Here is a 25,624-nt window from a genome sequence, read left to right on the forward strand (position 1 = left end):
TGAACAGAGTCTACACCTCAAGAGGGAGTTGAGGGAGGAGATCAAAATGGCGGAGTAGGAGGATGCAGACCTCACATCCCCCCACAAACACATCCAAAATTCATCCACACATGGAACAATTCTGACTGAAAACTAACTGGAGACTGGCAGGAACACTCATCTACAATCAAAGCTATAAGAAAGATCCACACATAATCAGGTAGGAAGGGAAGAGAAGCTACTGGGGCTCAGAAGAGAAGGGAGATTACATGTGTGGAGGCCCTCCCTGGGGAGTGAGCAGTTAGAACCACGTATTAGGCACCCCTGCCCTGGGGTTGGACACCAGGAAGACGCGTCCCTTTGGCTGCTTGGAGGCCTGGTAAGACTAAGAGGAGGACTGTGGGGAGACTGGACTCCACTCGTGAGAAACATGTACACAATGTTTTATCAGGGTGGAGAAGGTGGGTTGAAACTGCACGGGTGACCGGGTGGTTTTCCACAGTCGCCCCCGCCTGAACCACGGACCGCTCCAGCCCGGCTTGCTTCACAACGCAGCTCCACGCTGGGGCAAGGGCTGCTGCAGTGCGGCCGCAGGGTGGCCGAGGTCAAGGGAGAGCCAGGCTGTGAGGGACAAAGGAGGCTCAGATCCCCCAGTGGTATCTGAGTGTGTGTGTGTTGAGGGAGGGGCAGCCATTATTTCCACAGGCAGCTCAGCAGAAGCAGAAGCATCTGGATCCCACAGCCCAGGCCGCCCGCCATGCTGAGCGCCCGCACAAGCCCTTGTTGCTCCAGCACTGCTCCCGTCTGGGGTGGCTGCTAGTTCTGGCAGCCGGCAGAGCAGACGCTTACAAGGAAAGAGCCAGCTTGGATCCGACCCTCAGGGCTTCCGCTCGAGCAACTTGGGACCCACCCCCACAGCCAATACGGAAGTGACAGCCGCTGGGCAGAGAAGAACCACCCCCCATCCCCCCACACCCCCCCCCACACACACACACCTGGCTCTGACTCTCGCCCCTCCACCGCCAGCCCCACCCCCTACCAAGACGATAGCTGCCAGCACATCCTGAGGAAGATGGAACTTGCGTTCAGATCCCGTGGAGGAGGGCACTGGCAACCTACTCCAGTATTCTTGCCTGGAGAATTCCATGGACTGGGGGGCCTGGTGGGCTGGTACAGTCCGTTGGGTCGCACAGAGTAGGACATTACTGAAGCAACTTAGCACACACGTGTTCAGATCCAGGTCTCCCACCAAAGCCAGTGGCACATGCAGTGGGTCCAGGGGTGACCGAACACTAGGATAGCCCTTCAAGACCCCTTCATATAGGTAACTGTTTCTCCTAATTTCATAGAGACAGAGAAAGTTAAGCAAAAGGAAAAGAGAGAAATTTCTTTCAATTGAAAGGGCAAGAGAAAATCCCCTAGAAAGACAACTAATGAAACAAAGAGTAGTAAAAAGTATGGTAACTGGATTAGGGAACAGAACAGATGAAAACAGTGAGAATTTTAAACAAGGAAACAGAAACTATAGAGAAACATCAGTCAGAAATAAAGAATATAACTGAAACGAAAAACACACTGGCAGGAATTAAGAGCAGACTATGTGATACAGAAGAATGAATGCATAAACCACCCAATCAGAACAGCAAAAAGAGAAATAAATTTAAAAAATGAGGACAGTCTGAGACAGCATCAAGTGTACCAGTATTCACATTATAATGGTCCCAGAAAGAAATGCTGGAAAGGGTTTGAAAATGTATTTGATGAAATAATGGCTGAAAAATTCCCCAAACTGAAGAAGGAAACAGATATCCAGGTACAGGAAGCCCAGAAGGTTCCAAACAAGATGGTCCCAAACAGACCCACACCAAGACATATAATAATTAAAATGGCAAAAGTTAAAAGATAAAGAGAGAATTCCAAAGGCAGCAAGAAAAAAAACAGAATCATGTACAAGAGAAACCCTAAAGGTTATAAGCTGATTTTTCAGGAGAAACTTCATAAGCCAGAGGGAGTGGAATGATATATTTAAAGTGTTGAAGGGAAAATGCTGCAACCTAGTATACTCTACCTAGCAAGATGAGCATTTGGAATAGAAGGAGAGACTTCCCTAGTGGTCTAGTGGCTAAGACTCCACACTCCCAATGCAGGGGGCCCCAGGTTCGATCCCTGGTCAGGGAACTAGATTCTGCATGCCACAGCTAAGACCCAGTGCAGCAAAATAAATAAATAATAAAATAGAATAGAAAGAGAGATAAAGATTTCTCAAGTGAGCAAAAGCAAATATCGTTCATCAATGCTAAACCTACCTGACAAGAAATTAAGGGGTCTTATGTACGTGGAAACCATAAATTAATCACAAGTGTTTAACAAAACAGAAACCAACTCACGGTATAGAGAGCAAAGTAGTGGTTACCAGTGGGGAGAGGGAAAGGTGGAGGGGTGAGATAGAAATAAGGGGATGCTTCTTACAAAAGCTGGAATCAAGATTGCTGGGAGAAGTATCAATAACCTCAGATATACAGATGACACCACCTGTATGGCAGAAAGGGAAGAACTAAAGAGCCTCTTGATGAAAGTGAAAGTGGAGAGTGAAAAAGTTGGCTTAAAGCTCAACATTCAGAAAACTAAGATCATGGCATCTGGTCCCATCACTTCATGGCAAATAGATGGGGAAACGGTGGAAACAGTGTCAGACTTTATTTTAGGGGGCTCCAAAATCACTGCAGATGGTGACTGCCGCCATGAAATTAAAAGATGCTCACTCCATGGAAGGAAAGTTATGACCAACCTAGACAGCACATTGAAAAACAGAGACATTACTTTGCCAACAAAGGTCCATCTAGTCAAGGCTATGGTTTTTCCAGTGGTCATGTATGGATGTGAGAGTTGGACTATACAGAAAGCTGAGCACTGAAGAATCGATGCTTTTGAAATGTGGTGTTGGAGAAGACTCTTGAGAGTCCCTTGGACTGCAAGGAGATCCAACCAATCCATCCTAAAGGGGATCAGTCCTGGGTGTTCATTGGAAGAACTGATGCTGAAGCTGAAATTCCAATATTTTGGCCACCTGATGCGAAGAGTTGACTCATTTGAAAAGACCCTGATGTTGGGAAAGATTGAAGGCAGGAGGAGAAGGGGATGACAGAGGATGGGATGGTTAGATGGCATCACCGACTCAGTGGACATGAGTTTGGGTAAACTCCGGGAGTTGGTGATGGACAGGGAGGCCTGGCATGCTGTGGTTCATGGGGTCACAAAGAGTTGGACACAACTGAGCAACTGAGCTGAACTGAACATCAACAAGGATGTATTATGCAGCACAGGGAAATATAGCCATTATTTTGTAACAACTTTAAATTGAGTATAATAAATAAAAATAATGAATGTGCTGTACATCTGAAACTATACAATACTGTAAGTCAAGTATACTTCAATAAGAATAAATAAATAGAGAGATGAATGGAAAAAGAAAGAGGGATTAGGGTTGCATGCATGCTAAGTCGCTTCAGTCATGTCCAACTCTTTGTGACCCTAAGGACTGTAGCCTGCCAGGCTCCTCTGTCCAAGTGATTCTCCAGGCAGGAATACTGGGGTGGGTTGTCATTCCCTCCTACAAAGGATCTTCCTGACCCAGGGATCAAATCGGAGTTCCCTGCATTGCACACAGATACCGCTGAGCCATAGCAGAGGGTTATGGTTAAACCCATTGAAATCTCACCTGGGAACAGGTTGAAATGGTGCTGACAGAAACCACATATTCCGTGTTGTAAGTGAAGTGGAAAGAGAACCCCCAGCCAGCCAGCCATCTCTGATGGACATAATCTGAATCCATTCGACAGACCCAGCAACTGAGCAGGGTGGAAGGAATGATGTTCTCAAAGAAGGGTGAAAGCTAAAACATGTTTTTATTGTACAGTCTTAGAGATTTTTAAATGGCAATTAGAAATCTCAATGGGGGCTTCCCAAGTGGCTCAGCAGTAAAGAGTCCACCTGCAATGCAGGAGTCGCTGGAGACACGGGTTTGATCCCCTCATCGAGAAGATCCCCTGGAGGAGGGCATGGCAACCCACTCCAGTATTCTTTTCTGGAGACTCCCATGGACAGAGAAGCCTGATGGGCTGCAGTTTATGGGGTCTCAAAGAGTCGGACATGTCTAAAGCAACTGAGCACAACACAGCACAGAAATCTCAATAACTTTCCAAGGGTCAGCCTAAATAAAGCTGGGGATACTGGGAGCAACCAAGGATCCTTGGGGTGAGTAGTGATGACAGCATTGTGAGTTAGTATCTTTAAGTCTATGGTGTGTGTGTGTGTGTTTAAGAGAGAGGAACTTAATGATTTACTTTTCTTTTTTCCCAAGACTTCCTTTTCCCAGTGGGGTAAAGAACGTTGTCCTTGAACAATAAAACAAAAGGGAGCTCTTCATTTACCAAAGTGAAAGCCAAAAGTGTCTGGGGTGTTAGGTACAGTCCTTTTTATTTGAAAAGTTAGGTATTTCTTCAAAAAAGTACATATATTGTTCAATGGAGAGAAAAGATTTTTGTTGTGTAAACTTTAGTAGAATTATGATACTGGGACTGTGCTTTTACCATGGGACCTAAAAGGCAAATGCCATTCTATTTTGTAACTATTTTAAATGACCAATTCTCTGATTTTGATTTAGTTAAGCTGATTTGTAATTTATTCTGGAGTAGTGATGTGGTAGTCGCTCAGTCATGTCCAACTCTTTGAGACTCCATGGACTGTAGTCCACCAGGATCCTCTGTCCATGGAATTCTCCAGGCAAGAATGCTGGAATGGGTAGCCATTCCCTTCTCCAGGGGATCCTCCCAATCCAGGGATTGAACCTGGGTCTCCCACAATGCAAGCAGATTCTTTACCCTCTGAGCCACCAGGAACTGGAGTAGAGATCATATCAAACTAGTTAAAGATGTGTTAGGAGGGATATCAGTAAGGGAGATGGCTTTCTATAGAGAATTCACTTTTCTTCTTGGAAAAGATGTTGAAAATAGAGGTCCTATTTGTAGAGAATGGGAGTGGGGAGGGAGTAATCTGGGGGATGTAGTGACCATGGGCTCCTATACTTTGGATTTTGATCAGTGAAAAAATTTTGAGGCTCATACTGACTTTCCTCCACAGAGGTTTTGCCCTTATTTTCTGCCAGGTTCTTGAATGCATTGCAATCCTATGACCACATTAGATTAAATTCACTACTGGATTTCTTTTTTACACCACACAGATAGTGAAAATTCTGGCCATAATTCCCCAAGAACTGGCTTGTGATTCAAATTTTCCACCTGCATCTCAGGGGTCCACACAGACAAAGTCTATTACTTCTGTCTGATGTCTGTTTCTTATTTGCTCTTACACTGAGAATGGAGCTTATGAAACCAAGTAAGACCCTATGGGGATCCTGGGCATGAAAACCTTTCTGTGTCCCCCGTTTCTTGTTTGTAGGGAATAGACTTCAGTCTCCATGACCTTCCCTGAGTTCCATAGGGCAGGTTCAAACGGCTGCTAACTAGGAGAGGAACAATAATACAGCTCTGGGACAGAATCCTGGTCCCATCTCAAAGGATAAATATAACAGTATCTTTGAGCTCTTCTGCAAAACTAAAACCCCCAACAAATGGAAGATGTTAACCACTTGATGAAGCACTCTTCATTCCAGAGAGAAGGGCACAGTGTGATGATCCTGAAAACCACGGAAGCTCATCAGGAGACCTCCTAAGCCCAGATTAAAGGAATGTAGGCCCTGCACACACCCTGACCCTTATCAGCAACCCCCCCTTGAACCATTGCTATAAAGCTCCTCACCAAATCCCCCATGTTGGAACACACAGTTTTGAGGTTGTTAGCTATGTTCCCCTTTTCCTAGAAAAGCAATAAAGCTACTAGTTTCTACTTCCACCCCAAACTCTGTCTCTGAGATTCAATTTGGCACCGGTACACAGAGGCCAAGGTTCTGCATCACTTACAGCCGTGTTCTAGCTTTATTCAAAGGTATTGTAGACCTTCTCCAGAAAGGTCGCCACTGAGGCCTTCTCGACCTGTGGTTGCATAGTGTTCATCACATCAAAAAGTGGAATCTAATTTCCTGCCTCTTGAATCTGGTCTGGGCTTAGTAACTTGCTGGGACAACAGCAGACAGCAGAAGTGACATTCTGGGGCTTCCAAGACTCGCTCATGACAGCCTTGGGTCATGAGTCTTAACTCTGCCTGAGTCTTTTAGACAATTGCTCTTGAGATGCTCGCTCTTAGAATGTGACTGTCATTCTGTGAGAAGACCAAACTACCTGGAGAGATAACATGAAGATGTTTTGGTTAGCAGCCCTGGCCAAGTTCCAACCAATAGCCAGCATCCACTGCCAGCCACATGAGTGAGCCCTTCCCGGGGGAGAGCCAAACTTTCAGATGATTCCAGCCCCAGCTTCCTTCCAGGTTCCATCCCAGGAAACTCCCCAAGTGAGAACTTCCCAGGTGAGTCCAGTCAACCCACAGACAGAAATTAGCAGGCAGACGCTGGGGAAGAGAAAAGTAAAGGGAATTTTAATTGAGGGACATGGATAAAGACACAAATAAAATCTAGTGCTTTTTGAAAATTGTAAGCACTCTAATGTAGACTGGTGGACTTACAGGTATTTAGGGGGTCATGGGAGACCATGACAAACTTCTGAGAAGTAGTATTAATTAATAGAATAACTAAGCCTCCTGTGTGTGAGAACCATTACTCTAGAAGTAGCTTAAAGGCTAGATCTTCAGCATAAATATAGAACCATGTTTTAAAGCTGCTGCTGCTGCTAAGTCGCTTCAGTCGTGTCTGACTCTGTGCAACCCCATAGACAGCAGCCCATAAGGCTCCCCCGTCCCTGGGATCCTCCAGGCAAGAACACTGGAGTGGGTTGCCATTTCCTTCTCCAATGCATGAAAGTGAAAAGTGAAAGTGAAGTTGCTCAGTCGTGTCCGACTCATAGCGACCCCATGGACTGCAGCCCACCAGGCTCCTCTGTCCATGGGATTTTCCAGGCAAGAGTACTGGAGTGGGATGCCATTGCCTTCTCCGGTTCTAAAGCTAAACAGAACTTATTCTTGATTGTCTTCAATTATAAATGATTCATTCTTCTCTGCTAGAGGAGTTAAGTGCAAATTAATTTTATTAAGTTTTCCTGCAAGGAAATGGCATAAATCTATGAGCAAAGGAGCCATTTACTTGGAAAAACTTGATCTTTTCAGCTATCCTCAGATTTCCTCACTCTGGCCACATTTAAACTTGTGCTTTTTTAGTTGTAGCTGACTCGCCTCTTTAAAGAAAAACAAACAAACCCACACCTGCAAATTCTTATTGAGTATAATTGTAGTCTGGGATGATCATCCTTTTTTTTTTTTTTTTAAAGCTTCATCAGTTATTTGGATGAAGCGTATTTTTAGATTCTCTTTTCAGAACCACACACATCTCAAGTTACCCTCTTTGGAAGATGTCAAATCATTTTTTATAAACAGTTCTCCATTTCAAATTTGAATATACTCCAAAATATCTCTTAAGTATCTGAGTTCTGCTACAAAGGGAAAAGTAACTCTAAAAAAGAAGTGTGTTTATAAAGAAAGAGTGTTTCAGTGAAGAGTCCCATGAGCTGGGGTCTAACATCATCTCAGACACTTTCCAGCTATGTGACCTCAGGCCAAGAACTTAGCTCTCTTGGCTTGGTTTTCTCATCTGTAACACTGGAACAACAATACTCACCCCCATCTTGCAAAGTGATCCTCATGACAAAATAAAATATGAAAACCCATGTCAAATCCTTTTGAAATCCACTAGCCCCCACAGAAATGTCAGCTATTCTATGCTACTAGATGTTATGCATAAACAGAGTTCATAGTAATCAACTTACATGTTAAATGCCTTTGAGGAGTCTGACCCTTAAATGAAGTCAGGCAGTGAATCTTTCCTTAGAGCAAATAATTAATTTGTGACATTAGTCCCTGATTTCTGGTCTTTGAATTTTGCTATTTTGAGCGTTCTAGAAATAGGGCGCACTCAAGTTCCTGCTTAAAAGATTGCAGTAATTATGCTGAGAGTAATGCAGCGCTGGACAGAGGGAGCTCTGATGTTGGCATCAGCTCTCGTGATGAGCAACCAGTAAGTCTCCTGGAAAGCCTCCACATGCCCCCCAAGGGCTCCTGGAACACAACTTCGGTCCTCTTTACGTGTGAAGTGATGTCACAGGAGCCTAATTGATTATGACTTAAAGCCACTCTGAGTCTCCTTAACCTCTTCTCAAATGCAGGCATCTATAAACAGCTTGTTTCATAAATATAGTTAGCCATTTTCCGGAAATATGGCAATAGAGCCATAATCTCAAATGAGAAAGGTTAGACTCTCAAAGCTGGCGTGCTAGAAATCAAGAGTGATCCAAAGCTGGTTGAATTCAGTCCTGACTATTGGTTCTTTAGGGAAGTTTGAAATGCATAACCTTAAACCAGAGTTTATGGGGTTTATTTTGTGTTGCCTTTTTTTTTTTTCATTTTACCACAAGGCTGCACTCAGAATAGTGAGGACTAAGCTATGGGTCACATACAAGACTCAAAGCTAAGGTTCTCAAAAACAGTTTAGTAGGGGTGTGGGGGAGTGGGGGGAGGTGGGTGGAGAGGGGGGGATGGGGGGTGGAGGAGTTGGGAGTGGGGATGGGGGGGAAGGTTCTGGACTCGCAGTCTGGGAGACCAGCATTTGAACTGCGGCTCTGGATTCACGGGCAAGGAAGGCAATCTCTAGAACCTTTGGTTTTCTAACCTGTAAAACTGAAAATATTGAAATCTCACAGTGTTGTGAAGATGCTAATCTGTTTAACAGCAGCTAGCAACGTACTGGGTACAGAGGAGGCATTCAGTGAGCCGTGCTTATTCTAGTAGAGTGAACCAGTAGGGGAGGAAAGAGAGTTTTTAAATTAAACTGAAGAAGATGGATGCAGTAAAATAAGAAATCTATTTGTTCTTTGTCCCTGGATCCTAGCTTGAAAGAAAAGTGAAAGTAAAAGTCGCTCAGTCGCTTTGTGACCCCATGGACTGGATAGTCCGTGGAATTCTCCAGGCCAGAATACTGGAGTGGGTAGCCTTTCCCTTTTCCAGTGGATCTTGCTGACCCAGGAATCGAACTGGGATCTCTTGCCATTTCCTGAACTATAGGAGTGTGTTTCTCACAAGTGCCCCTTTCAAGGACACAGAGTTTATGCTAATGAGGTGCCTTAGGGTAGGATCCCTAGATAGCCTTGGGGTGACTGGGAGCGGGGCAGAGGGGGGTCACTAGAAAGACAAAGTGATTAAGAGTTGGAACTTTCAGCACCATCCACTAGATTGGGGGGTGGGGTGGGTGGGGCTAAAGAGGAAACTCTGGAAATGCCCTTGAACAGTGAAAGTGGATGAGCATCTGGGATGCTCGCGCTGAGCACAGCAGACACGTGCTGAGAGGACAGTGCACACAGCTCCATGGAGACAGACGCTCTGCACTCGGGATCCTTCTGGACCCCTCTGTACCTCTACATCTGGCCATTCATCTGTATCCTTTAATATTCTCCCCCCTTTTTTTTTTCAAATGATTAGAAATCTGTCTCTTTTTTGGTTTTTGGCTGCCCTGTCAGGCTTGTGGGATCTTAGTTACCTGACCAGGGATCAAATCTGGGCCCCTGCAGTGAAAGCTCAGAGTCTTAACCACTCAGATGACCCGGGAATTCCCTAATAAACTCTTTGTTGTTGTTGTTTAGTCTCAAAGCCCTCTCCAACTCTTTTGTGACCCCATGGGCTGTAGCCCACCAGGCTCCTCTGCCCATGGGATTTCCCAGGCAAGAATACTGGAGTGGATTGCTATTTTCTTCTCAAAGGGATCTTCCTGACCCAGGCATCGAACCCAGGTCTCCTGCATTGACAGGCGATTCTTTACCACTGAGACACGAGAGAAACTGAAAAAACTGGTAAATATAAATAAATGCTTCTCCTAGTTTTGGGAGCCACTATGGGCTTCCCAGGTGGCACTAGTGGTAAAGAACCCACCTGCCAATGCAGGAGACATGAGAGACACAGGTTCCACCCCTGGGTCAGGAAGATCCCATGGAGAAGGGCATAGCAACCCACTGCAGTATTCTTGCCTGGAGAAGCCCATGGACAGAGGAGCCTAGTGAGCTACGGTCCACAGAGTTGAATAGAGTCAGACATAACTGAAGTGACTCTTTAGCTAAGTCTTTAGTTAGTCTTAGCTAACACTTTAGCAACTTAATCAAACTGAAGGAGGAGGACAGGGGACCCTCCAATGCATAGCCAGTTGGCCAGAAGCACAGGTAACAACTTGGATTTGCAATTGACATCTCACATGGGGTGGAGGAGGGCAGTCTTGAGAGACTGGGCCCTTAATCTGGGAATATGATGCTCTCTCCAGGTAGATAAAGGTTTGTATAGTCAAAGCTATGGTTTTCCCAATAGTCATGTATGGATGTGAGAGCTGGACCATGAAGAAAGCTGATCGCTGAAGAATTGATGCTTTTGAACTGTGGTGTTGGAAAAGACTCCTGAGAGTCCCTTGGACTGCAAGGAGATCATCAGTCCTGAATATTCACTGCAAGGACTGATGTTGAAGCTGAAGCTCCAGCACTTTGCCCACCTGATGCGAAGAGCCAACTTATTGGAAAAGACCCTGATGCTGGGAAAGATAGAAGCCAGGAGGAGAAGGGGATGACAGAGGATGAGATGGTTGGATGGCATCACCAACTTAATGGACATGATTTTGACCAAACTCCAGGAGATGGTGATGAAAAGGGAAGCCTGGCATGCTGCAGTCCTTGGGGCTGCAAAGAGTTGGACACAACTGAGCAACTGAACAACAGCCAGGTAGATAGGGTTAGAACTGAGTTAACTGCTTTGTGGTATTGGAAAAACACACAGTAGAACAGATAAGCAAGAAAGAGCATATACACAATTATTTAACATAACTGATACATGTCACAGGAAATGAAGGAATTGAAGACCTGGAAGAAACATTTAGACCTGAGTGTTTTATGCTAGGTTTGATAAAGAGCTAGCAGAAATATGACAGGTTAAGGAATATGAGAAGAGTGGAGTAAACTGGGAGAAACCTGGTAAGTCCTATTCAGATTCTTTTTGGAGTCCCTTTATTTTCAGAGATAAGAATGCCTCTTTCCTGTGGGTATGAGAAGGGCACCCCTAACATGAAAGTTTTGTGAGGAGTTTTCAGGGAAGAGGGGTCAAGGAAAGCATTGGAATGATCTTCCTGCTTTTGCGGTTCTTTCAAATTTTCTCGGCCCCAAATATTCAATATGCCAAGATGCCATATTTTTATATATTGTGTCCTGAATTCCATCAAACCACAGGGTCAGAACACTTGAACTTTCATAGTATTGTAAGATAGTAATGAAAGAGGGAACCATAAAGAATCCCAGCTCAATGTGTGTGTGTGTGTGTGTGTGTGTGCGGTCATTTTGTAGGTCAAAAGGGAAACATTTCAAGCATTGGATGAAAGTTCCAGCCTTTGTGGTTTTTGTGAAATGCTCTGATCTAAATACCATCATCCTCTATCTATAAATCAACTTGGGCACAGTCATTTTGCAGGAATTTTAGGTTTAGGCCATTTGTGGTGGTAGTGGTAGTTTAGTCCCTAAGTCATGTCTGACGCTTTTATGAGCCCATGGACTGTAGCCTCCAGGCTCCTCTGTCCATGGGATTTTCCAGGCAAGAATACTGGAATGAGTTGCCATTTCCTCCTCCAGGGGAACTTCCTGACCCAGGGATCCAGTCTGAGTGTCCTGCATCTTCCGCATTGGCAGGTGGATTCTTTACCACTGCGCCACCTGGGAAGCCTGAAATGATCTTACACATGCAATTTGTTAAATGATTACCACTTATTTGAATGTTGAATAATCAACAATCCTCTAAGTATTCTCAGACTAATTATATAAGTAATAAATCAAATATATAAATTTAATAAAGTGAATTGTTTCAAATATTTAGATATTGCAAAGCTATCTAATCTAATACTTCTAAATGTCAAATTGAAGTCACAAATATATTAGACTTGCAAATGTTTTAACACCTTAAGAGACAATATTTAAAGTATTATAATGATTAAAAATCAGTTGTTTACACTAAGCAAGTAATAAGATTGCTAACATTATGAAAAAAAAATCCTCCTCTTCTAAAACTGTGAAAAAATAATTCTGTTAGTCTCAAAAACATACAAGCAGCTCATGCAACTCAATATCAGAAAAATAAATGACCCAATCAAAAAATGGGCCAAAGAAGTAAACAGACATTTCTCCAAAGAAGACATATGGATGGCTAACAAACACATGGAGAGATGCTCAACGTCACTCATTATCAGAGAAATGCAAATCAAAACCACAATGAGGAACCATCTCTTGCTGGTCAGAATGGCTGCTATCCAAAAGTTTACAAACAATAAATGCTGGAGAGGGTGTGGAGAAAAGGGAACCCTCTTACACTGCTGGTGGGAATGCAAACTAGTACAGCCACTATGGAGAACAGTGTGGAGATTTCCTTGAAAAACTGGAGATAGAACTGCCATATGACCCAGCAATCCCACTGCTGGGCATACACACTGAGGAAACCAGAACTGAAAGAGACACATGTACCCCAGTGTTCATCACAGCACTGTTTACAATAGCCAGGACATGGGAGCAACCTAGATGTCCATCAGCAGACAAATGGATAAGAAACTTATGGTACATATACACAATGGAATATTACTCAGCCATTAAAAAGAATGCATTTGAATCAGTTCTAATGAGGTGGATGAAACTGGAGCCTATTATACAAAGTGAAGTAAGTCAGAAAGAAAAACCACAATACAGTAAATTAAGGCATATATATGGAACTTAGAAAGATGGTAATGATGACCCTATATGTGAGACAGCAAAAGAGACACAGATATAAAGAATAGACTTTTGGACTCTGTGGGAGAAGGCGAGGGTGGGATGATTTGAGAGAATAGCATTGAAACATGTATATTACCATATGTGAAATAGATCACCAGTCCAAGTTCAATGCATGAAACAGGGTGCTCGAAGCTGGTGTACTGGGACAACCCTGAGGGATGGGATGGGGAGGGAGGTGGGAGGGGGGTTCAGGATGGGGGACACATGTACACCAGTGCCTGATTCATGTCAATGTATGGCAAAAAACCACCACAATATTGTAAAGTAATTAGCCTCCAATTAAAATAAATTAACTAATTAAAAAAATAATTCTACAGCTACTGAACAATGCACCTCACTATCAAGAAAAATTTCCCTCAAGTGGAACGTACATATTTACCCTTACATCCTTCCCAGCATAAGACCTTATGCATAAATGATGTAAACAGCTATTTATTCAACTGAATTTTATATTTAGAACTTTCCTCAAAGCACTGGTATTATCTTCTCCAGTTTTACAGATGAAGAAATAGAAGCACAAACAGGTTGTAGTATCTTGGATTCCAAACAGCCTCTTGCTCAACCCTCCTGCAAGCAAAGCTACATTTCCTAGAAGTCAGAGGGTGCCTTCTTCTCTAATCTGATGGAAAGGTAAGCCATTGCCAGGCCTGCCAGAGGTCAAATGATGCATAATAAACAGAATACACAAATAGCTCACTGGGATGTGTATGAGCTAAGGCAGCCATAACGAAATTCCACAGATTGGGTGGCTTAAACCACATTTTCTTACAGTTTTGGAAGATAGAAGTCCAAGACCAAGGTGCCATCAAGATTGGTTCCTGGTGTCAACTTTAAATTCTCAGGAGGCAATGATCAATCAAGCTGTTTATTTGGGATCAAAGAACTGCAATTCAGGGTGCACAGATTTGATTAGAAACCTAAAGAGTATCCCATTAGGCAGTGATAGTCAGGGTGTTTTTAAAGACAAAAGGAAATGCTTGCATAAGTTGTTTACAAAAAATTTTTATTGGTGTTGGCGTGGAATGCTTGCCTTGGCTACACAAGATTTGGTTGCTAAGGCGGTCACTAGGCAGAAGCCTGTTACTGGAGCAAGTTGCAGGTATTCTTGCAGAGTTGTTGGAATATTTGCAACTTGGCCCAGTTCAAAAGTTCACAGTCCCATCGAGTGAGGACATGCATCAGGCCCACCTTGATGTCCTCCCAGCTCCACTGAAAGCCCCTTAGTATAAGTGATCCCATTTTATTTCACCTTTCACACTGGTGAGGTCTCTCTTCCTGACTTGCAGACGACTGCCTGCTCCCTGTGTCCTCGCAGGGCCTTTTCTGTTTGCACAGAGTGGGAGGGAGTGGGGCGAATAGGGTGGGAAGGGGGCTCTGCTCTCTTCTTCTTCTTATAAGGACACCAGTCATATCAGATTAGGGTCCACCCTTAGGACCTTAATTACCTCCTTCAGGTCCTGTCTCCAAGTACAGTCATATCGGCAGTAGGGCTTGAACATATGGATTTTGGTGTTGACATAGTTCATCCATAGGAGAACGCAACAGCTAACTGGAGGCCAAGCCCCCGAAGGCAACAGGACCCTCCTCAGCCCAATGGTTCTGGATGCTTCTTGATGGCAGATTCCACTCTCCTCATGGGCTGTATGAACTCAGAGCTTGGGATATGCAGTTTATTGAGTCTATGAAGACTAAGAAAGGTGTTAGAAAGCTTTGTTCTTTGTATTTTTGATCTTGTGCCTAACTTTCACTCCAATTGTTGGTTGGTTTGCAAGCAAACTGAAGGGAAGAAAATACAGAGAATCCAAAGCATCATTTCTGCTGATCTGCAAAGCCAGACTCTGTCTTATGACAACTTTTTTTTTTTTTTTTTGGCCTCACCACAAGGCATATGGGATCTTAGTTCCCTAACTAGGGATTGAACCCATGGCTTCTGCATTGGAAGAGCAGTGTCCTAATCACTGGACCTTCAGGGAAGCCCCATGATAACTTCTTGCAGAGGCAGCATGGCACAGTGTAAAGAGCCCTGTACCTGGGAACAGAAGTCCAGGCTCAAATCCTAACAGCCTCCTGTAACTCATAAGCCCCTCCAGGTTTGGGGCTCTGGCTCCGTGCCCTCCCTCACCCTCACTCCTGACCCCTCTTCTCTCTAACTCCCTCTAGCAATGCTGGTCTCCTGCTTCCTTGCACATGAGCCCAACAAGCACGCTCCCACCTCCGGGACTTGGCAACAGCTATTTCCTCTGCCTGGAATCTCTCCATCAGGTATTCACATGGACCACTCTCTTACTTCATTTATTGTTGTTCAGTCGCTAAACTGTGTCTGACTCTTTGTGACCCCATGGACTGCAGCACACCAGGCTTCCCTGTCCTTCACCATCTCCCAGAATTTGCTCAAACTCATGTCCATTCAGTTGATGATGCCATCAAACCATCTCATCCTCTGTCGGCCCCCATCTCCTCCCGTCCTCAATCCTTCCCAGCATCAAGGTCTTTCCCAACGAGTCAGTTCTTCACATCAGGTGGCCAAAGTATTGGAGTTTCAGCTTCAGCATCAGTCCTTCCGATGAATATTCAGGACTGATCTCCTTTATTCAGGGTTTGATCTCCTTGCAGTCCAAGGGACTCTCGAGAGTCTTCTCCAGCACCACAATTCGAATGCATCAATTCTTTGCCGCTCAGCCTTCTTCGTGTATTACTTCACTTAAATGCCAACCCTCCCCCCGAGAAAGGCTCTTCTCTTACGACACTACCAAAACGATACTACCCACACCCTCCCCTCATGTCCGTCAGCTCTGTCCCCACACACTGCTTTATTTCTCCTTGTATTTATTACCACCTGACACTCTCATATATATTTATTGGTTTATGGTTTGTCTTCCCCAGTATACTATAAATTTCCCAAAGGCAGATTTCTTGTAGCCCAGGCCCAGAATATTCCCTGAAACAATGAAGACACTAAATGAATGAATGAGGCACTTAACCTGTTTCCTGTTTCCTGAGTTGGCTCTTCCTCACTTAGGTGCTGCTCTCAGGGGCCTCTGGCCTGCCCTTGGCCTCACGGAGCTCTCTCATCTCAGACCGACCTTGACCAGCATCACCCCACAGCCTCTAGGGCCATGTCAGCTTCCTGCTTTCTGCAGACAATGGGTGGCGGGCTGCCATGAGTTGTGTGAGAAGTTCCAGAAAGTCCAGATTCCCCGAAATGGTGGCTTTCCCCTGAAATGGTAGAGGGCAGAGGGGTGGATGAGGAAAAGCAGGGGGCGCAGGGCCAGCTGACCTCTTAAAGGCCGGGAACAAAACTGGCAATGGCAGGCGTTGCCTTGAGAGAGGAGAGGCTGGGAGGGGTTTGCGAAAGACAAAGCACAAGGCAATCCATTGTCCTGTCCATATGTGCCCAAGATAAAAGTGCCTCTGGAATAAAGGGAGAAGACAGCAGATGAAGCAAAAGTGCCTGAATGAGCCCCAGGATCAGTGCAAAAAGGAAGAGCCTGGAAGCTCTGTGCGAGAAGGCCTGCTCACCACTCTCTCCCAGGTCCCAGGGCAATTCCTGGCACATCACACGGACTCCATCAACTTGTAGTCTGCCGGAAGATTTGTTTAGAGGGTAGGTATGTGTGAGATGAGACCTATCAAAGGTGGCACACGGCAAACACACTGAAGATGGACAGTGTCCAAATGAAAGAGCTGCTTAAAAGAGGCATCAGTGATGAAATGGAAAGTCAGGCAGCCGTCGGGTCACAGCCGGGTCCCGGTGGTAATGGCCGTAGGAACCAATGTCTGATTCTTTGCGACCCCACAGGCTGCATCATGCCAGGCTTCCCTATCCTTCACCATCTCCTAGAGTTTGCTCAAACTCCTGTCCATTGAGTCGGTGATGCCATCCAACCATCTCATCCTCTGTCATCACCCTCTCCTCCTGCCCTCAATCTTTCCCAGCATCAGGGTCTTTTCCAAGGAGTCAGTTCTTTGCATCAGGCAGCCAAAGGATTGGAGCTTCAGCTTTAGCATCAGTGTTTCCAATGAGTATTCAGGGTAGATTTCCTTTAGGATTAACTGGTTTGATCTCCTTGCTGTCCAAGGGACTCTCAGGAGTCTTCTCCAGCACCACAATTTGAAAGCATCAATTCTTCAGCATTCAACCTTCTTTATGGTCCAACTCTCACATCCAAACACGACTACTGGAAAAAAACATAGCTTTGACAAAATAACCTGGGCAAGTTACTTAATTCCTTTGTGCCTTATTTTTCTGGTCTGGAAAATGGGTACAAATGCTACTCACTTTGCATCACTGTATATGCAAGAGCCCAGCATGGCCCTAGCATGTGAAGGGCAGTCTACCGAAAACAGAGGAGAGAGGTGAGGGTGAGAAGGGCTTAAGTGGAGAGGTGGGGCTGGACAGGGAGAGAGCCAGAAGTTGGTGGAGAGGATTCAGGCTGAGGTCCCCTCTACACACCCCCATCATGCAAACAGAGGAAAGGCTGTATGAGGACCCAGTGAGAAGGTAGCTGTCTACAAGTCAGGAAGACAGACCCCACCTGTGTGAAAGGTGAAATAAAATGAGGTTGCTTATGTCAAGGGGTTTTTCAATGGAGCTGGGAGGATATTAAGGAGGTGGGCCTGATACATGTCCTCACTAGGTGAGAAATGAGGGTTATAGAGAGGACTAACAGAGTCCCAAGGATCAAGGAGAGGGAGTTTTGTTACGGGTTGGCCAGGAGTGAGGAGGAGGGAGGTGGGGAGGAGGGGAGGAAGAGGAATCTGGCAACCGAGGTAAATGGGACCTTGACAGAGCCCCAGAACACCGCCAGGCACACCACAGCTGAAGCCCGGCTCCACTGGCTGGTGTTTGCCTTCGCGGAAGGCAGCCCGGGAACCCTCATGCCCACCTGGGCAGACCCGCGATTCGGGCCCACGGAAGTCACAGAGGTCTCAGCAGGAGTCAGAAGTTCATTAACACAGGACTTCTCAGGCTGGGATGCCTGCTGGGGAGGAGATGGAAACACAGTGAATCAATCTCATCCTTCAGAGCAGGAAGGAAATGAAACATTTTGGAAGTCGTTGAAAGGCAGATTTTATGTTAACTGGAATTAAATGTTTGGTTAACCAGTTGCTCTCTGACTTGTTTTTTTAAATTGAAGAAGGGTCACAAAGAAGCGACACACTGAAGCGACTTAGCATGCGCGCACACAGTTGGTTCACTGTGCTGGAAATGTGCCTTTGCTGTTCATCTATTAATATTTTATACGTAGTGGTTCTGTATCTCTTAATTCCATGCTTCTGATTTTTCTCTCCTCACCTGCCTCTTCCTTTCGGCAACCACCAGCTTGTTTTCTGAATCTGTGCCTCTGTTCCTGTTTGCATGTTTATTTACCTAATATCTTTCAGATTTCACATACAAGTGATAAACAGCAAACACTGTCTGACTTATTTCACCAAACATAATATTCTGTAGACCCATTTATGGTGCTCCAAATGGCAGTATTTCATTCTTTTTATGGCTGAGTAATATTCCAGCACACACACACACACACACACACACATACATAAACACCCACTACATCTTTTTAATCCAATCATCTGTCAGTGGGCCCTTGGATTGCTTCCATGTCTTGGCTATTATAAATAGTGCTGCTTTAAACACTGAGATGTTTGTATCTTTTGGAATTACAGTACTGTTCTCATTTTTTTTCCAGATATATACCCAGGAGTCGAATTGCTGAGTCATATGGTAGTTTCATTTTTAGCATTTGTCCTTTTCTGTCTGATTTATTTCACTAAACTTAATATTCTCTAGGTCCAAACGGCAGAATTTCTTTCTTTTTTATGACTTCTGGATTTTGTAAGTTCAAGATAGATATCATCTTGGCACTCACTGGGAGCACTGTTGAACTCAGGCTTATTCCAACTGTGCAGGATCTGAGACATTTCATCCACGACTTAATTTTTCATCAGGCTCTTTGCATGCTGAGTGAAAACTCTCCTAACCCTTGCGTCAGACACTTTCTCCAAGGACCAGCTTACCTCCTGTGAACAGAGTGTCCTGTGTTACATGCTGGAGCAGTCACCCCAAATTGGGATGAACTCTTTTGGGGAAGGTCAACTACAAATTGGCACTTGCCGAGAGCATTTGCTGGTGACTGCACAATAGCAACAAGGGCACTTGCCACCTGCCTCTGCGGAGACTGAGCCCTGAGCTGCTGCTGTTGACCTTTAACACCCCTGAGGGAGTTCAGGGCAGAGTGAGGCACTCTGTGCACCAGGGGATCTGGAGGGGCAGGTCTTTAGGTAGTTAAATATTTTCAGGCACTGATTTCATGATCCCAACCTTTGCATGTCTTCACATCTAGAAAAACGCTAAATCCCCGCATGATGTCATCAGATCCTCGTGACTGGCAGAAAAGCTCTTGTAAAGTAAGTGCTTGACTACACTGAACACCCCTTTCACCAAAATCTTATATATTGACCTTTCCCTACTACCTCTTTGGAGCAGGCTCTCAGAACTGAGGTGCTATCTCCCAGGTTGCAGTCCTCATTTTGCCCCAAACAAGACTTAGCTTGAAACTCTCAAGTTATGCATCCTTTTTTAGTTCACAGGACAATGTCATCACTATCACTCAGGAGTACCTGGATCAAAACCATTTCCACAGAATGTGTGTGTGCGTACTAACTCGCTTTGGTTGTTTGCGTCTTATACCCCCCAGGCTCCTCTGTCCATGGGATTCTGCAGGCAAGAATACTGGAGTGGGTGGCCATGCCCTTTTCCAGGGGACCTTCCCGACCTAGGGATGGCACCGACCTCTCTTCTGTCTGCTGCACTGGCAAGCGGGTTCTTTACCACGAGCACCGCCTGGCAAGCCCTCACTGGGGTGTTGCTTGCATTTTTCACTCCCATCGTTTCACTAGTCTACCGGAAGTTCTTCTAGAGATTGCTGGCATGTGACATCACAACAGTCTGCATGTACAACACATGTGTGAACGTCAGACATTAAAGACATTTGCAAAAATGGAAAACGTCTCTCTTCTATTTTTTTATTTTGAAAATAGTTATTTTTCATAAAAACACTTGTAAGTCAGCATGTGATGGGCTAATTGATATATATTTCTGCTTACTTTAAAAATGGATCCATATTTTTTAAATTGATATATATTGATACAGGTGAAGATGGGCTCAAAAAAAGGACAGAAATGGTCTGGACCTAACAGAAGCAGAAGATATTAAGAAGAGGTGGCAAGAATACACAGAAAAACTGTACAAAAAAGATCTTCATGACCCAGATAATCATGATGGTGTGATCACTCATCTAGAGCCAGACATCCTGGAATGTGAAGTCAAGTGGGCCTTAGAAAGCATCACTACGAACAAAGCTAGTGGAGGTGATGGAATTCCAGTGGAGCTATTTCAAATCCTGAAAGATGATGCCGTGAAAGTGCTGCCCTCAATATGCCAGCAAATTTGGAAAACTCAGCAGTGGCCACAGGACAGGAAAAGGTCAGTTTTCATTCCAATCCCAAAGAAAGGCAATGCCAAAGAATGCTCAAACTACTGCACAATTGCACTCATCTCACATGCTAGTAAAGTAATGCTCAAAATTCTCCAAGTCAGGCTTCAGCAATACGTGAACCGTAAACTTCCTGACGTTCAAGTTGGTTTTTGAAAAGGCAGAGGAACCAGAGGTCAAATTGCCAACATCTGCTGGATCATGGAAAAAGCAAGAGAGTTCCAGAAAAACATCTACTTCTGCTTTATTGACTATACCAAAGCCTTTGACTGTGTGGATCACGAGAAACTGTGGAAAATTCTGAAAGAGATGGGAATACCAGACCACCTGACCTGCCTCTTGAGAAATCTGTATGCAGGTCAGGTCAGTTAGAACTGGACATGGAACAACAGACTGATTCCAAATAGGAAAAGGAGTACGTCAAGGCTGTATATTGTCACCCTGCTTATTTAACTTCTATGCAGAGTACATCATGAGAAATGCTGGGCTGGATGAAGCACAAGCTGGAATCAAGATTGCTGGGAGAAATACCAATAACCTCAGATATGCAGATGATATCACCCTTATGGCAGAAAGTGAAGAGGAACTAAAAAGCCTCTTGATGAAAGTGAAAGTGGAGAGTGAAAAAGTTGGCTTAAAGCTGAACATTCAGAAAACTAAGATCATGGCATCTGGTCCCATCACTTCATGGGAAATAGATGGGGAAACAGTGGAAACAGTGTCAGACTTTATTTTTGGGGCTCCAAAATCACTGCAGATGGTGACTGAAGCCATGAAATTAAAAGATGCTTACTCCTTGGAAGAAAAGTTATGACCAACCTAGATAGCATATTCAAAAGCAGAGACATTACTTTGCCAACAAAGGTCCGTCTAGTCAAGGCTATGGTTTTTCCAGTGGTCATGTATGGAGGTGAGGGTTGGACTGTGAAGAAAGCTGAGCACCGAAGAATTGATGCTTTTGAACTGTGATGTTGGAGAAGACTCTTGAGAGTCCCCTGGACTGCAAGGAGATCCAACCAGTCCATTCTGAAAGAGATCAGCCCTGGGATTTCTTTGGAAGGAATGATGCTAAAGCTGAAACTCTAGTACTTTGGCCACCTCATGGGAAAAGTTGACTCATTGGAAAAGACTCTGATGGTGAGAGGGATTGGGGGCAGGAGGAGAAGGGGACGATAGAGGATGAGATGGCTGGAGGGCATCACTGACTCGATGGATGTGAGTCTGAGTGAACTCCAGGAGTTGGTGATGGACAGGGAGGCCTGGCGTGCTGCAATTCATGGGGTCGCAAACAGTCGGACACGACTGAGCGACTGAAATGAACTGAACTGATACATGTTTTGGGTTCCTCTTTTTTTTAATATTTGTTTTACAGGTTTTCTTGCTAAATTAATATTTTTTCCTAATGAAATAGATATTTTAATGATAAATTTAATTAAAAAGTGAATCTTAGTTTTTAATGTAGTAAATATGATAGAAGCCTGGCGTGCTGCAGCTCATGGGGTCACAAAGAGTCGGACACAACTTAGCAAATGAACAACAACAAAGTATGATAGAACCCACATAAAGGAAAGGTCTTTGAGGAAATTCTGTGGCTGTCCAGTGGTTACATCCAGCGTTTTCACTGCCATGCACCTGGGTTCGATCCCTGGTTAGGGAACTAAGATGCCTGCCAACCTCACAGCACGGCAAAAAAAAAAAAAAAGAAAGAAAGAAAAGAAAGAAAGAAAGAAAGCTCTTTGAGTGTTCGATAACTTTTTAAGACTATAAAGAGGTCATAAGACCAAAATGATTGCAAACTGAGCGAGACTGTTTACTTACTTCTGTGCCTGCTCTTTAGTCTTCAGAACAGACCTGTAAGATAAAGCCTTTGCTCTCCAGCTTACAGAAGACACAAAAGAGGTTCAGAGAAAACCCTCACTTCTAAGAAGAGGCAGATCTGGGATTGGGCATGCTCGCGTTCTCTATTCCACCCACTTTTCTGCAGTATCTGCTGACATCCATTGTGGCAAAAGGAAGTCTTATGAAAGAGAAAGAAACCCACAACGTTTAGCAATTTTGCAAGAGGCAAACTTCACTCTCAAGAGATTTCTGAAAAATATGTTGTGTATTATTTTTTCTCAAGAGAAAGAAACAAACTTAGTTCAAAGTGACCTCTCTTCACCCTTGACTGGGCACTCGTTGCGTCTGAACTGGGCAGGGTCCTGTGACTGAGACGTGAGCTCACCGTGTCTGCACAGCGCCCTCTGGCGGCCTGCCTCCGCTCCAGCACCGCTTGGTGTTAAGGCGGCCTTAGACCCAGGTTCCCGCTTCAGGCGAGAGCCCGCAGGGACCCCCGGAATCTTCCAAGGGATGGGAATTCTTCCAGTAGCAACCAGACTTTTATACGAATATGAAAGGCAGCCTTCAGCATTGAACCCCGCCCTTGGGGCCGCTCCTGGTTTGCAGGTCCATTTTTCTGCCCGTTTTCCACATCCAGAGCTCAGAACACCCACAGAGGACGGCCTTCTCTCTAGTGACTTGAGGGGGAAGCCTGGCATAAGCTCTGGGCCCACACAAACCTACGTTTGAATCCAGGCCCTCCGACCTGTAGCTTGGCAAGTTACTTAATCTCTCCGAGCCCTACGCTTCTCATTTTAAAAATGGAGATGTTAATATTTCCCTTGCAGTGTTGTGAGCCTGAAGGGGGACAGTTCAGATATGCTTGACAAGGGGGTGAAAACTGCTCATCTCGGGCTCCCTACTTCTGCTCTGGGCTGACAGGGAAGCTGACCTTGAGTTCCATGAAACTTCAGCACACCCTGGTGGCCCTGTGGCGGTAGATTCAGCTCCCACCAGTGGCAGGGATTTGTGTAGCTCTCAGGATATAAAGTGAAATAAGGTAGGTTTAATGCAGTACCTTCTAATCTTTTCACAAACATCACACAGCTCATTCTTCTCTTAAAAGACTTTTTTAAAAAAAAGTTTTGTTTTGTTTTTTAGCGACGCTATTTGGCTTGCAAGATCTTAGTTCCCTGACCAGGGATCAAACCTGTGCCCCCTGCAGTGGAAGTGTGGAATCCTAAGCACTGCACCACCAGGGACCTCCCATGATTTTAGTTTATTTTTCAAAGGTTTTTTTTTTTTTAATGTGAACTATTTTTCAAGTCTTCATCAAATTTGTTGCAATATTCCTTTTGTTTTTGGCCAGGAGGCAGATGCGATCTTAGCTCCCCACACCGCTTGCACTGGAAGATGAAGTCTTAACCTCTGGACTTCCAGGGAAGTTCTGATAGCTTACGGTGAACAATGTTGGATTCATGATCTCCGAAGAAGATTTAGCTTCAGGACCAGAGACCAGACCTGACCACTCAGGGCTCCTGTGTGGGAAAAGCTTCGTTACAGTGAAAAGGGACAGAGAATGCTTCTGATACAGACGTCAGAGGGCGGAGAGTGCCTCACCCGCTAGTCTTAGCAAGGGAGCTATATACTTTTTAAATTAGTTATTAAAATAAACAACAGACTGGTTCCAAATAGGGAAAGGAGTACGTCAAGGCTGTATATTGTCACCCTGCTTATTTAACTTATATGCAGAGTACATCATGAGAAACGCTGGGCTGGAAGAAGCACAAGCTGGAATCAAGATTGCTGGGAGAAACATCAATAACCTCAGATATGCAGATGACACCACCCTTATGGCAGAAAGCGAGAAACTAAAGAGCCTCTTGATGAAAGTGAAAGAGGAGAGTGAAAAAGTTGGCTTAAAGCTCAACATTCAGAAAATTAAGATCATGGCATCCGGTCCTATCACTTCCTGGCAAATAGATGGGGAAACAGTGGAAGTAGTGACAGACTGTTTTTGGGGGGCTCCAAAATCACTGCAGTTGGTGATTGCAGCCATGAAATTAAAAGACGCTTACTCCTTGGGAGAACAGTTATGACCAACCTAGACAGCATATTAAAAAAGCAGAGACATTACTTTGCCAACAAAGGTCTGTCTAGTCAAGGCTGTGGTTTTTCCAGTAAGTCATGTATGGATGTGAGAGCTGGACTATAAAGAAAGCTGAGTGCCGAAGAATTGATGCTTTTGAACTGTGGTGTTCGAGAAGACTTGAGACTCCCTTAGACTTTAAGGAGATCCAACCAGTCCATCCTAAAGGAAATCAGCCCTGAATATTCATTGGAAGGACTGATGCTGAAGCTGAAACTCCAATACTTTGGTCACCTGATTCGAAGAACTGACTCATTGGAAAAGACCCTGATGCTGGGAAAGATTGAAGGCAGGAGGAGAAGGGGACAGCAGAGGATGAGATGGTTGGATGGCATCATCGACTCAATGGACATGAGTTTGTGTAAACTCCAGGAGTTGGTGATGGACAGGGAGGCCTGGTGTGCTGCAGTCCATGGGGTCACAAAGAGTCAGACACAACTGAGCAACTGAACTCAACTGAACTGAACCAGACCCACTCCCATGATATACATTTTAAGACAACAGGAAGGAGAAACTGTCCTCAAGCAGGACACATTGTTGTTATATAACCCTTATACAGAGTTTAAGCTGAGTTGTGTTGTTGTGAAATCATTAGGTTTAAAGAAAAAAACATTTTCTGTGACTAAGACTAAGGAATGTAGAGGGTAAAAAAAGATATTTGTCCTTTCCTCCTCCTTGAGAATTCCAGACCCCTGTCTTCTCTTCGAGAGCCCCAGACCCCTCTTTCCTCCTCAGAGACCCCAGACTTCTTATCAATCTACCTAGAAATTGACTGTCTCAGTCCCAAGATTTAATTTTTAAAAGCAGTTTTAGGGTTCACAGCAAATACTGAGCAGAAGGCGCAGATATATCCTATATACTTCCTTTTCCCAGATATCCAAGGCCTCCTCCGCCATCAACATCTCCCACCAGATGGTACACTTGTTACAACTGATGAACCTACATAGACACATCATGACCATCCCCAGTTCACAGCTTACCTGAGGGTTCACTCGGTGCTGTACCCCTGTAGGTTCTGACAAATGTATGTAAGCGAAATGCGTGTGTGCTAAACTGAAAGCAGAAGTTGGAGGGAGAGAAATAGGAAGCTGCTGGCTTGGAAGATGGAGGAGGGGGCCGTTCTCCAGGAATGTCAGTGGCTTCTAGAAGCTGGAAAAGGCAAGGAAGTGGATTCTCCCCTAGAATCTCCAAAAGAAAGACAACCCTGCCGACACCTTTGATTTTAG

At 44.7% G+C, this 25,624-nt stretch overlaps 1 long non-coding RNA gene across 2 annotated transcripts; it reads right to left on the reverse strand.

Annotated features, from left to right (window-relative positions):
* Positions 1 to 14,785: 14,785 nt before the first annotated feature.
* Positions 14,786 to 25,443, reverse strand: LOC138446492 (uncharacterized). 2 transcript variants are annotated; one of them, XR_011259358.1, is made up of 4 exons: positions 25,379 to 25,443; positions 17,819 to 17,914; positions 16,452 to 17,107; positions 14,786 to 16,148 (listed from the first exon to the last, which is right to left on the reverse strand). It is a non-coding gene; the product is annotated as an uncharacterized lncRNA (long non-coding RNA). The 2 variants fall into 2 exon arrangements; XR_011259357.1 differs by having other exon boundaries at positions 16,452 to 17,110; positions 25,379 to 25,437.
* Between the last annotated feature and the right edge of the window lie 181 nt (positions 25,444 to 25,624).

The sequence above is a fragment of the Ovis canadensis genome, chromosome 10, assembly GCF_042477335.2.
Source record: "Ovis canadensis isolate MfBH-ARS-UI-01 breed Bighorn chromosome 10, ARS-UI_OviCan_v2, whole genome shotgun sequence".
Taxonomy (NCBI): domain Eukaryota; kingdom Metazoa; phylum Chordata; class Mammalia; order Artiodactyla; family Bovidae; genus Ovis; species Ovis canadensis.